Source organism: Bubalus kerabau, chromosome 2, assembly GCF_029407905.1.
Source record: "Bubalus kerabau isolate K-KA32 ecotype Philippines breed swamp buffalo chromosome 2, PCC_UOA_SB_1v2, whole genome shotgun sequence".
NCBI classification, from domain to species: Eukaryota; Metazoa; Chordata; class Mammalia; order Artiodactyla; family Bovidae; genus Bubalus; species Bubalus kerabau.
Window position 1 is genome coordinate 200,908,210 of NC_073625.1, and position 14,060 is coordinate 200,922,269.

At 37.1% G+C, this 14,060-nt stretch overlaps 1 protein-coding gene across 10 annotated transcripts in view; it reads right to left on the minus strand.

Moving 5' to 3' along the window:
• The window catches only part of TBC1D5 (TBC1 domain family member 5), a 590,389-nt gene that overhangs the window by 504,208 nt on the left and 72,121 nt on the right, over positions 1–14,060 (minus strand). The gene's annotated exons all lie outside the window — the stretch shown is intronic.

Sequence of the window (14,060 nt, forward strand, 5' to 3'; positions counted from 1 at the left end):
CTGGACTGAAATTCTAAACCTACTTAAGATGTGACATAAACACTACCTCCCTAGATTCTATAGACTCTAAAGAAAAAGGGAAATCACTATTTCCTTAGCATTCTATAGGATCCTTTGTAAAACAAGCATAAAGTGAAAGTGAAAGTCACTCAGTCATGTCCAACTCTTTGAGACCCCATGGATTGTACACAGTCCATGGAATTCTCCAGGCCAGAATACTGGAGTGGGCAGCCTTTCCCTTCTCCAGGGGATCTTCCCAATCCAGGGATCAAACCCAGGTCTCCGGCATTGCAGGCTGATTCTTTACCATCTGAGCTGCAGGGAAGCTCAAAATAAGTGAAAGAAGAGTTATTTACCGTCACAAGGTTGTTGTATTAAAGTACCTGTAAAATGCTTAAAATGGTATATGGCACATACTAATAAGCTCTAGAAAAGAATTAGTTGTAACCTAACAGTAGCAGTTGCTCTCAGAGAACAGGCACACATGGGCTTAATAAATGTCTGTGAAGACAATTAAGTGAGTAAAAAGGTGACTGAATAAATACAACTTATCAAAATTCTTTCTTTGTATACAATCTTAAGGATCCCCTCAAAAATCCTGTATTTTTATGTTAAAGCTGAAAATCTGAGTGAAAACAAAGTGACTCTGATGTATTTTATAAACAAATTTCATGTTCTGGGTTTGAACATAATTATTAAACTCTGATGGAAATAAAAGAATTGACCATAATTCTAAGCATGAAGCATGCCCATTATATGATGCGTATAATTTATTTCTGAAGGAGTTTTCTTACAGCAGCCCTATTTTATGCTGTTAGAACCAGACCAGTCTAGATGAAGCTTTCTTGCTAGGTCTCTCTACGGCTTCAAGGGCCTCAGCAGCTTGCAGGGGACAGTGCAAGGAGGACTCTCACAACCTTTCAGGGGTGCGTTTCAAAACCCAGGCCACTGAAAACAAACAGTGATGAAACGGGGCCGGTCAAATGGCAAGAGTGGTTCTCTGTTAAAAGGTATTGTATCAGAATGATGATTTCATCTTTAGCATGCTAATCATCTCAGTAAAAGTAGTTTTCTTTGTTGTTGTTTTTTTAAGTCTGAGAATAATAAAGAAGCTCAATTCTTCAAATATTTAACAAAAAATAAAGACAGTATCCCTGGCTAAAGTGGTACATTAAGTTCCAGTTTCCCTGCCACGTCACAGGAATCGTTCTGTAGCATTGGAAACAATTAAAAAGGGCAACAAAACTGACTTTAAAAAGAGTCATTTCTAAATTCCATATATATACTTTGGGATGACCCAGAGGGATGGTACAGGGAGGGAGGAAGGAGGAGGGTTCAGGATGAGGAACACGTGTATACCTGTGGCAGATTCATGCTGATATATGGCAAAACCAATACAATATTGTAAAGTTAAAAAATAAAATTAAATTAAAAAAAAAGAGTCATTTCCTTTCCAAACTGAATAAACTTGGCACAAACTTGCCTCTGACCATGGCCTAAACAAACCGCAGCACCAGCATCCAGGGAGGGTGTGCACACATCTAGCAGGTGCTGCCGTTTATCACAAAACCGTCTAAAATAATTGGAAGTGACAAGCAGCACTACCACAAATGATTTATTAGTCTTTCACTCAGCTCTTCAGCTTCCTCGGGGCCAGAATAAATAATTTACCAACTCTGTATCTTCCAATCATTAATTCTTCCCTATGCATCCAAACTGCATTTAACTCTGCTGGGTTCAGTGGAATAAAACATACAATAGGAATATTTTTCCAAATACAGAACTATCTGACCGTATGAAAAGGCAGATTTGTCAGTCAAAATGTACAGTCCAGTGAAGAAGAATCTCAGGGCTCAAAGGCAGCAACTAACTGCCGGGGAGTTGGAGGGAATAAAGGCAAGAGAAGAGGAAAGGAAGGCAGAGCCCGGGAGAGAGCTCTTCCCGCTGAGGGCGGCTCCAGGGACGCTGGACAGCAGACCTAGGCAGCACCTAAGCACACTGCCGCTGGAGACTGTCAACCACGAGCACAGACCACTCGCTAATGACTGCTTTCCCTAAAACACCCCTAAGTTACAGAAAATACACAGTTCTCCCTCAAAAAAGGTTGAAACTTTAAAACATGAACACACCGGATTTTTTTTCATGCAAAATGGACTTAATACAGGGCAGCTTCTTTAAAATATTTTAGTAGCTATCTTGAATGAGTTTATGAGACAACTACATACCCCTTGAAATTCAAAAAAGAAAACACAGGCAAAAATCAAAGAAATAAATACTCCAAAAATTTTGACAATGACGGTAAAAGGTATGTCTATTAATTATGTAGAAAAAACACAGAAAACAAAAAAAAAATTACATCTTAAATCCACTTTTGATGTACGCTAGTCTAGTCTCATTAAATCAGTATCTATGATTAAAAGAGAGATCATTTTTGGTACATAATGTATTACATTGTTAGAGCAGCATCTGTTTATCGCATAGCATAAACATTTTTCAGCTTTCTGAAACTGATAGGCAAGAAGTGATATGGAACTAATCTTTTTTTATTCCAAGAAGTACTCTCAGTGAAAGGGTTAATAATATTAATATTCTAATATCTGGCATTCTATGAAGCACATCAAGCTGGTGGACGCACAAGGAATTTCACAGAGTATTAGCTTTCTCTTCAGTAGTTTGAGAGAGAACCACAATTCAAATTTTAATGTGTAATACAAGGCTTTGTATATGTCTGAATATATGACTTCCACCAAAATATGAAATGCATTAAAATAAGTCCAACTAATGAAAATTATAAATGTGAAAAAAGAATGGAATTTAGATAAAATTTTCAAATAATTTCTTAAAAACTCAAAAATGTTCACAAACAAGAGTGTATCATTATCAAGACTCAATACTTTACTGTCATTAACTGAAATAATTATATAATGACCTGGGCACAAAAGCATATTGTTTACATCAAGTCAAACCACATCGTATTTACACACAGACCAGTGCACTTGTTGCTATGGCAAAATAAACCCTCAGATGGCAGAGGTCCTAGCCTCCCGCAGGTTACAATAAAATAAAAACATTAAACCTGGAAAATAAAACAAAAGGCATCTTTTTAAAACAAATATCAAAAGGATACAATGTTTTCTCATAGGGGTAAGGGAGGATAGGAGGACATTCTTTAAAAAGAGCAGTAGGACAAGGTGGTCGGCAGGCTTCTGTGCTATCGATTTTAAATGTCAGAGGAACTTCAGCAAGAAAAGATAGAGCAGGGCACAGTCTACTGGCACCGAACGGCCGAGGATGCTGCCTAATGCCAGCACATGGACACTGTGGCATAAGAGCTGACGGCAGCTTGTCCGATGTGCTGCAGACCCAGAGGCCTGCAGGGCAGCGGGGTATCTGCTGAAAGTCTCCTGACGCTTAAAAACGCCCATCCAAAGAGAAAGAGAGACCCAAACTGTGGTACTGATGTTGTGCTACCATGGAATATTAAAGAGCAATTAAAATCAATAAACTAGATGTTTCAAAGGCAAAGAACAGCTCAGAAACAATGTTGGGTAAAAAAAGATTAAAAGGCAAACTGCATAAAGACTAATAGAACATTTCAGTTTAGTAAGAACACTTAATGAACACATGAATGCTAGCCTAAAAGCATGGACAGGAAAGATATAAACCAATTCCAGGACGGTGGTTATCTCTGGGAAAGGAAGAACTTTAAAATGCTTTTTACAAATATATACAGTAAATATTAGCATATGAATTCTGCATGGTAAATATCAACACAAGGTTGCCAGTTCTATTTATCCTCTGTATTTCTGTGAATATTTAAATGATTTCTTAAATATTTTAAATGTAAGACATAATGTACATAATTTGTTTCCGAAAAAATTAAGAGAATTTTACAATGTTTACCTGAAACATAACGGTCTATCTAACTTTTTAAAAACAATGGCTTTGGTTGGTCTTCATATTCAAAAATTTTTAAATTCCAATCTAAAACACTAGAACTTCTATCCTCTTTTGACAAGTGATTTGGCTTAGTACCAATTTCAGATCATTAGTTCTCAGGAGACTCCATGGTTTTATTTCAAAATTAGACTGAAAGAATTCACCACGGATAGTTCCTAAATAAGTTAAAACACTCTTCCTGGGGGGCTTTGAATACCGGTTCCATCATTTGTCGTAGAGCAAACAGGCTGCAGCGCCTGACTCGACTCTTCTGTTCTAACTCCCCAGTGGGAATCCATCACTTCATTAGTATGTTCCTTCTCATTTTCTTTGTTTATAGAGGGTATTAAGCTTCTACTTAAATATACATACATATTCCTAGTTTAAGTCTTTATATGTATCTAATAAAATTTTACTCTAAAGAAATCAGAACCACAGTGACAAGCTTTCTAACTTGTATGAAAATTACTTGCAGTCGAATTTCAGTTCAGCCTCATTTCTTCACAGGTCATCTACAGCTAAATAGAAACAAGCTGCCTCCTATTTACAATTATACTTGTACAAGAAAACAAAAGTTTAATACACTTTATGTCACCATGAAGGAAACATTAAAGATACTGCTAATTTTCACAAAAACTGATCAATATTCTCTCAAAGAAGCAACCATCTGATTTAAAGAATTACTGGCTTGTTATCTTAAACAAGAACTCATATTCAACTTATATTGATGTTTTCTATTTGAAGCGTGTCATGCAATATTGTAATTTATCTCATAAATCTACTAGAGTGTGATCAAATCCTATCAACTCTGATTGGCATAAATTTGAAACAATGAAGCAGTCACATCTGTTAAGCAGTTCTAGTTTGCTAGACAACATTTTAAAAGTTTATGCAATAACACAGTTACATTTTCTCTCCATAAGACTTTCCTGTACCTCACTTGGGCTTTTCCATAAAGTTTTGTTTGTGTACTAGGTTCAGTGGGATTCAGACAAAATAAACAGAGATAGAGGAAGTGTGAGGGATTAAATGACAGAAATGGTTGAAGTATGAACTTCAAACACTCTAAACATATTTTAACAAAACTCCAAATAAATTACAAGGTATCAAGACAGAAGAAAATAAATTCATTTGAATAAAAAAATATACTCTAACTTTATCCTGAGACTACTCCTGAAAATATATTAATGTTGAATTAATTAAAAATTCATGGACATAAAACAGAATTAAACCATGATTTATGGATTAAAACACTACTGTACAACAAAATTTGCCACCAACGTTTTTGGTGCAAAATCCCTCATATTTGAAACTTAAATGATTTTTATGAAACGTAATAGTATGTATTTAAGTTGGTAGGTAAAAAATACAATATCCCCAAAGTACCTCTACATTTTTTAAATACTTCTAATTAGCAAGTGAACTCAAGGATAAAAATGACTAGGCCCTAAAAATATATGGGGTAAATGGGCTAAAATGAGAAAGAAATATTAAAAATAAAATTTAGGACACTGTTAAGTAACTTCAAGTTATTGATCCTTATTGATTTATATCATCATGACTAAGATACAACTTAAGAGTATGTGAATATTCTACTAACGATGGCTAAATTATTATTGTAAAATAAACTCCATCTGGGCCATTCACTGGCCATTAATTACAGGCAGTGCTGAGACAAGGCTGCCTCCTACTGAGCTCTGTCCTGGCTGCGCCTGCCATGCACACATCTTCCCTCAGAAGCGACACCTTCTCAGCTTCCCTTCATGCCAATCACACATGCTCAGTACATACTTGCTGATGGACTTATCTCAACAATTTCATTCTCTACCATTAAAACTGAAATAAATAAAACAAAACAATATGATTGAAGGAAAACTTCCCAGAAAGAGACAACAGATAATTCTGCTAGTAAAACTCAACCCCAAGACAGTGACAGAGTTTCTTGACGAAATCGCGTGTTAATTCAGATGTTTTCCTTTTATCTGTGGATATGGCAGGTTTTCACAAAACAAGTACATCCTATTTTCTTAGAATTTTCACTTGGAATTACTAGAATGCTTTGCTAACCAAAGATGGCAAAACTTTTTTCTCCATTCTCATCTCATTTCTATGATTCTGTCATATTACCCTTAATACATAAAACTATCCACTAGTCATCCATTTTTTTAGTATCTTAAAGCTTAATTTTTAATTAAATGCATAAAGAAATAAAAATTCTCATGACGACGCTAATTTAGCTTCAGTATAAAGACATTTTTGATTACTCTAGGAAACTAACAATACTAATATTTTACATTTAAAAAGGTAAATTTCCATTAAGTTTTATTTTCAATATATCTTCTGAAAAAATGGTACTGTTGCTGCTGCTACTGCTAAGTCGCTTCAGTCATGTCCGACTCTGTGCAACCCCATAGACGGCAGCCCACGAGGCTCCCCTGTCCCTGGGATTCTCCAGGCAAGAACACTGGAGTGGGTTGCCATTTCCTTCTCCAATGCATGAAAGTGAAAAGTGAAAGTGAAGTTGCTGAGTCTTGTCCGACTCTTAGCGACCCCATGGACTGCAGCCTACCAGGCTCCTCCGTCCATGGGATTTTCCAGGCAAGAGTGCTGGAGTGGGGTGCCATTGCCTTCTCCTATCATCAATTTCATTTCTGTATTTTATGTTTTCATTCAAGGAACACAATGCTTTGCACACAAGCACTGGTAAAAATAGCACAATTCCTGTTTTTATTACAATGGTAAGCAATGAACTAATTATTACAGTATGGTATAATAAGTGTTTTCCAAAGGTTTGCAGGTGAGGAGACAACACTGAGAAATAAGGGGAAGTTTTCAAGAGCTGTGTATTGCAGGCTGAGTTAGCCACGAAAGAGGTAAGGAGTGAACAGCACATAGAAAGATTGACTTAACAAAGATTAACCACATGGGCTTATTTTCTTCTTCCTCCCCACACACAAAAGATAACTTATTTTTGGAAAATCAGTAACTTTTCAAAGGAAGTACCTCATAAGAGAACTTACAAAAGATACTGAGGAAAAGGTGAACCCTTTTGCCCACAGCTCAGGAACATTCAACCCCACATACCCCACATCTACTACCCTGGAGCTGAATCTCCAAATACAAGAAATGGAAAAAGAAAATCAACTTTAAAAAATGGGGGAGGGGGAAGGGGGTGAAAATCATTTCAGTTCAGTCACTCAGTCATGTCCGATTCTTTGCAACCGCATGGACTGCAGCACACCAGGCCTCCCTGTCCATCACCAACTCCCGGAATTTATTCAACCTCATGTCCATGGAGTCGGTAATGCCATCCAACTAGCTCATCCTCTGTCATCCCCTTCTCCTCCTACCTTCGATCTTTCCCAGCATCAGGGTCTTTTCAAATGAGTCAGCTCTTTGCATCAGGTGGCCAAAGTATTGCAGCTTCAGCTTTAGCATCAGTCCTTCCAATGAATATTCAGGACTGATCTCCTTTAGGATGGACTGGTTGGATCTCCTTGCAGTCCAAGGGACTCCCCAGAATCTTCTCCAACACCACACTTCAAAAGCATCAATTCTTTGGTGTTCAGCTTTCTTTATGGTCCAACTCTCACACCCATACATGCCTATTGGATATGACTATACAGATGTTTCTTCCGCAAAGTAATGTCTCTGCTTTTTAATATGCTGTCTAAGTTGGTCATAGCTTTTCTTCCAAGGAGCAAGCGTCTTTTAGTTTTGTGGCTGCAGTCACCATCTGCAGTGATTTTGGAGCCCAGAAAAATAAAGTCTGTCACTGCTTCCATTTTTGCCGCTTCTGTTTGCCATAAAGTGATGAGACCAGATGCCATGATCTTAGTTTTTTGAATGCTGAGTTTTAAGCCAACTTTTTTCACTCTCCTCTTTCACCTTCAAGAGGCTCTTTAGTTTCTATTTGCCTTCTGCCATAAGGGTGGTGTCATCTGCATATCTAAGTTTACTGATATTTTTCCCAGCAATCTTGATTCCAGCTTGTGCTTCATCCAGCCTGGCATTTCACATGATGTACTCTGCATAGAAGTTAAATAAGCAGGGTGACAATATACAGCCTTGACATACTCCTTTCCCAATTTGGAACCAGTCTGTTGTTCCATGTCCAGTTCTAACTGTTGCTTCCTGACCTGTATACGGATTTCTCAGGAGGCAGGTAAGGTGGTCTGCTATTGCCATCTCTTCAAGAATTTTCCACAGTTTGTTGTGATCGCCACAGGCAAAAACTTTAGTGTAGTCAATGAAGCAGAAGTAGATGTTTGTCTGGAATTCTCTTGCTTTTTCTATTATCCAAAGAACGTTGGCAATGCTCTCTGGTTCTTCTGCCTCTTCTAAATTCAGCTTGTACATCTGGAATTTCTCGGTTCACGTACTGTTGAAGCCTAGCTTGAAGGATTTTGAGCATTACTTTGCTAGCGTGTGAAATGAGTGCAACTGTGCAGTAGTTTCAACATTCTTTGAACTGCCTTTCTTCACGACTGGAATGAAAACTGGCCTTTTCCAGTCCAGTGGCCACTGCTGAGTTTCCCATATTTGCTGGCATTATTGAGCGCAGCACTTTCACAGCATCATCTTTCAGGATGTGAACTAGCTCAGCTGGAATTTCACCACGTCCACTAGGTTTGTTCATAGTGATGCTTCCTAAGGTCCACTTGATGTCACACTCCAGGATGTCTGGCTCTAGATGAGTGATCACAGCATTGTGGTTATCCAGGTCATTAAGATTTTTTATGTATAGTTCTTCTGTGTATTCTTGCCACCTCTTCTTAATCCCTTCTGCTTCCGTTAGGTCCATACCACTCTGTCCTTTACTGAGCCCATCTTGCATGAAAGTTCCCTTGGTACTATATACCTACTACACTTCAATTTTAAAAAATTAAAAGCAGCAAGTATTCCTTGACCAAAGATGCCACAGAGATTGAAGGGAATTCCCATGACAATGATTTAGCTTGCAGGTTAACAGTCTTTACATTAAACCAGTATCAAGTGACTGCCAAACTGTTACACATTTATCTCTCAAGTTATGCTTATATGCACTATAAACAGTTGTCACTTTGAAGATAAGTAAAATCATTTATCTAAACAAAAACACAGGTACACACACATTTTCACCTGAGATATGGTTTAACTGTATTATTTTATAATTTGGTTTCACTTAAAAAGCCAACAAAAGGAGTGTATAGTTTCTATTAAGCAAGGAAATGATTTTGAGATATTAGCAACTGCTCAAAATGTCTGTCAATGATTACATCAGTTATCTATTTCAAAGTCACACCACTCCCCCATAATTGGTTGGTTATCATTAGTTATTTTTCAGATTTTAAGTGAAAAAGTAAGCTCATTCTATTTGGGTGCCTTGTAGACAGTATCTCATTTTTCAATCCCATTATTATGCATATTTTATATGCAGCTACTTTTCACTTACAAATTATCAAAGAAATCAAAGTAAGCCCCTATATTCCTAACTAGACAAGTGTTTTTGCTAAAATATTTTTCTGTGAATTGTTGGCTTTGACATTTTTTTCATCCATATAAGAAGCTCCAATCCAGTCTGGAAGTATCGTTTAAGCTCAAGAGTTAGAAGAACTGTAAAGAATAAGTGCACATTTCCCAACAACGGATCTCAGCCCCACGTCCAGTGCCCCTTTCCTTCCCTGAACTATCCTGAACTGAAACTCAGAGTTAATAAAATCTAACTACATACAGAATATTTTTCAAAAAATCAGTTCTAATTCCTAACCACAACAAATGCTTAGGCATAACTATTCAAAAGGGAATAAAGTAGTCACATATTTGTACCTATATATAATAAGTTTGAATCAAAAAGGAAAAAGATGACGTTATTCTCTATAAAAAGTACAAAAAAAGAAAAGAGGAGAGGTATAGGAGAACCCTAGAATAAAAATTAGTACTGAGATAAGTGATTATAGACAAAAATTAAATTGAAGGTGACGAGAAAGACAGAAATAAGCTTTAATGAAATAATGACTGAAATGTCAAGATAAATTATATACTGTTAGAAGGAGAAAACTATGAAATGTGGTATTAGTGCAACTGACCTGGGTTTTATTTTTAAGTGTAGTGTCAAAATAATTATTAATACCTATGCTAAGGCTGTTACACTGCAGTTACAACCTACCCCAGAAAACCTACACCCTCTTAAGTTATTAAGTCTCCAGTAGTTAAAGGTTCTGCAACAGACCATACGCCTCTAAAGTATAGAACCACCAGCGGTGTAAGTGAAGAGCTAGAAAAAGTTACATGAAAGTTGGATAGACTGCTTATCGGAGGTGGGACCAAAGTAACACTGGCACAACACAACATACAACTTAACAATCAAGAATTTTAAAATACATGTTTAACAACGTATTTCTCATTCTAAAAACAAAACTTTAACATTTAGGATGGCAATCATGAAATATCTTTAAACATGCCTTATCAACTAATAAAACAATTCATTTAGATCCATTAATTTTAAATTTAGTTTGTTTTTAAAACAGTCTTAAATACTCTCTATCACATATCTGCAATCAGAGCTTCCAGGAAACTGCATTGCTGAACTGAAAACTTTTCAACTAGATTATCTAGTTAGAAATGCTATAAATCAGCAAGTGGAAAGAATGTGTGAAGTAAGTACAATTTTGAGCGAACTTCTTCACTCTACTTCCCCTAAGTATCAAACTGTTCACATAACATCTTGCAAAACAACTGTCAGCAATATTATAGACTGAAGTATTATTGCTTTATCTTTGAAGAGAGTTTAACCAAGCAGATATTCAAAGCTACATGGTACTCAGAACAATTTTCTGTAGTCTGAGATCGTCCCACGTAGGACACCCAGCATCCCTGATTCCCAACCATTAAATGTCAGAAGCATTCCCACAATTTTTGTGACAAGTGACAGCACTCCTCCTTAACTGCCCAAATTCTCATCAGCCTGCACCACCCTTGCTTGGAAATCATACTTTAATAGTCTTATAGCAAAAAGAATGCGACAGTGGGCAACAGTATCAAAAAACATGCTTCAAACACGGCAGGAAACACTTTTATCAACTAAAAATTATGACTTGTCGAATTTATCCTCTTCCAATCATTCTTTCTTCAGCCTATATTTTTTGGTATGGTGTACTGAGGCTAACTTAAAGAGATTTGTTATCCACTCTAGAACATATGCATATTCTATTTATATAAGGTTTTTAATAGAAAGCTTTCCTATATAATGGCCTTCTCAATACTTCAACTTTTACTTAGCTAAATTAAAGCCAAAAGTAGAATCTAATCATCAGATTGTACATGCACAGGCATTTGTGTTGCTTTTGTTGCTGCAGTGTTGTCTGGTATTTAGTGTTTCCCTAAACAGCATCAATACTACAGCAACGCATTGAGTCAGAACAGGATGCAGTGTTATTAAAGACCGGTACGTGTCAATGCTATCTAGTGCCCTAAAAAGAAACCCCTGGAGGACAAGAGGCCCCCCTCTGACTCTGCAAACTTTAAATTTAATAAGGTTCTACTTAATTAGTGCAGAATTCAAATACACTGTATTCATGCCAAATTTTGCAACCACATGGGAGGGAGGGGAAAGATACTTCAAACACTTCCATGGGAACAACCTTAGGTTGCTGTCTTAAAATATCAGTGCAAGACCCAAACTACTTCATATGCTATCCACAAAATGGATGAGGTGAAAGAAACTCTGTGTTTAACATGACCTTTGACTGTACTTTCACTTGTTACAAAGGAGCTATTCTCAGAGCCAACACATAGGCTATGTTATTACTCGTATAGTTACAGTACTATTTTACCAAGTGCTTCATACTGTGACAAACTTCAGACAGAATATATGGAAGCTCTTACCTTTGTTCAAGGCATAATAGGCTTTTCTGAACAAAAAGAGTGATGAATGTATGAATAAGAACTATCGCAAGAGAATTTTTTCTTTTCAATATACATTCAAATACAAATATGCCAGTGTGGTTACCTAGGTTCAACTTAACAAGTCATCTATACTCTAAATGCCAAAAAAAAAAAAAAACCTAGAAATTTAAGTTTAATATCTAGTAATGACTTTATTAAACACATGTCAAGAGGGAATTAAAAAGAAAACTGTATAAAAACTAAAAACTTTCAGCACCTCTCTTCTACAGACCCCCATCTCCCCACAGACTCTCACCAAGGAACACAGTTGTTTTCAGAAATCCATCGTTTTGGCAAAACAGCCAACTTATCAATATAAATGACATGCAACATATTTTAAGGGAAAAAAAGACTACTGGATCATATAATTAAAAAGTTATAAATTCTGAAGGTCTAACAAATACAAACAGTTTTCCATACAATGTCAAATTTATCAGAAGATTTACAAAGCTAAAACAAGTACTAAAAGTCCTGTAAAGGGGCTTCCCTGGTAGCTCAGAGGTGAAGAATCCACCTGCCAATACAGGGGACGCTAGCTTGATTTCTGGTCCGGGAAGATCCCACATAAGCCTGTGAGCCACACCTCCTGACTGGTGCTCGAGAGCTCAGGCCACAGCCACCGAGTCCACGGCCTCAGCTGCAGAAGGCCACGCACTCTAGAGTCTGTGCTCTGCAGCCAGAGAAGCCACGGGAGCGAGAAGCCTGGGCAGCAACTGCAGAGCAGGCCCCACTCGCCACGACCAGAGGGGAAAAGCAGCCCACAAAGCAACGAAGACCCAGCACAGCCAAAAATAAATAAATAAAAATATGTTTTAAAAAATCCCATAATGTATGATATGAAGAGAAACTTTAGAACTACTATCTATTCTACTATGACCATGTTTTCCATACTCGTCTTTCTGTTCCCAATAGCAATGCCTCTTTACTTTCATCTTTTACATTTTTTTATTTTATTTCAGTGGCTCCAAAAGCTATAAAACATCAGAATCACATTTTATAAAAGTCATAAACACAAACTGCCTAAGTTGGTTAACAAAAACACATAAATACTGGCCATAATAGAAGTGTGCTTTATCACAAAATATTTTTTAAAACATTACACATGAATTAAGACTTCTCTTAAACATGCATTATCAACACTGTAACTACTCAATAAGAGCCTGAGATGTTACTAGGGTGACCACAGGTCTCAATTAACCCAGGATGATACTAGTTTACACCTACTGTTTTGGCATTCATACAACTACAGTTATTTATGGTACTCACGCTGTCACCCAAGATTTGACTTAACAGAGCCCTGGAAATGGCTGTGGGCTTAAGAGTCAAAAGAAGTAGTCTGAGAATTAGATATCCAGCAGGCAAACATTCAATCTCCCTGAGGTACAAATTAGTCTTCAGTATTTAATATGGATCCACTATACAGGATTATAAGAAAAATCAAGAAGCTCAAACACTACCTACTGGTTTAAAAAAGATGACCAAATGTAGTACAAAGTGAATATACTTGGCAAGTGAAGCCTATCAGAGATATAAATAACCACAGCCTCTAAAAGCAACAAACAGAAACACCTCAAGTGAAAAGCAACATTATACCAACTGTACACTGGGAACTGTAATGGGCTAAGGACCCTGGGACTCAGACTGAACGAGGACCAGTTTCAGCGCCATTACTTACCGTCAGCTGTGCGGCAATGAGCAAGTTCCTACGTCTGTTTCCTCATTCATAAAATGGAGATAACAACCATACTTCTCTCACTTGGAAGAGTAACAAACAATCCACATAAAAGATATGAGCACTGCGTGCAGCACTGTGCCTGCACAAAGTAACTGCTCAACAAACGCTAGCTATTATCACGGCAGTCTCCGCTGCAAACGCTAGCTATTATCGTGGCAGTCTCCACTGCTGCCTCTTTTCAAAAACAAGTCCTGCGAGAGTATTCAGGAGGCAATTTCACACACCTGTGCATGGGTGTGTACACATATGTGTATCTGAAACTTTCCATTAAAAATCACTTGGACGACACAGCTAGTATTCACAGATACATGGTATAGTGTGGAAGATTACACTAGTATTGGAGATCTTACTCAACACTGGAGAAGGCTATTGTCTCTGAAAGAAGTCCACAGTGGCATCTTGAAGCACATTTTACAATAAAATTCCATACCTAACAATATCTGTAGTTGTTCATCTCCTG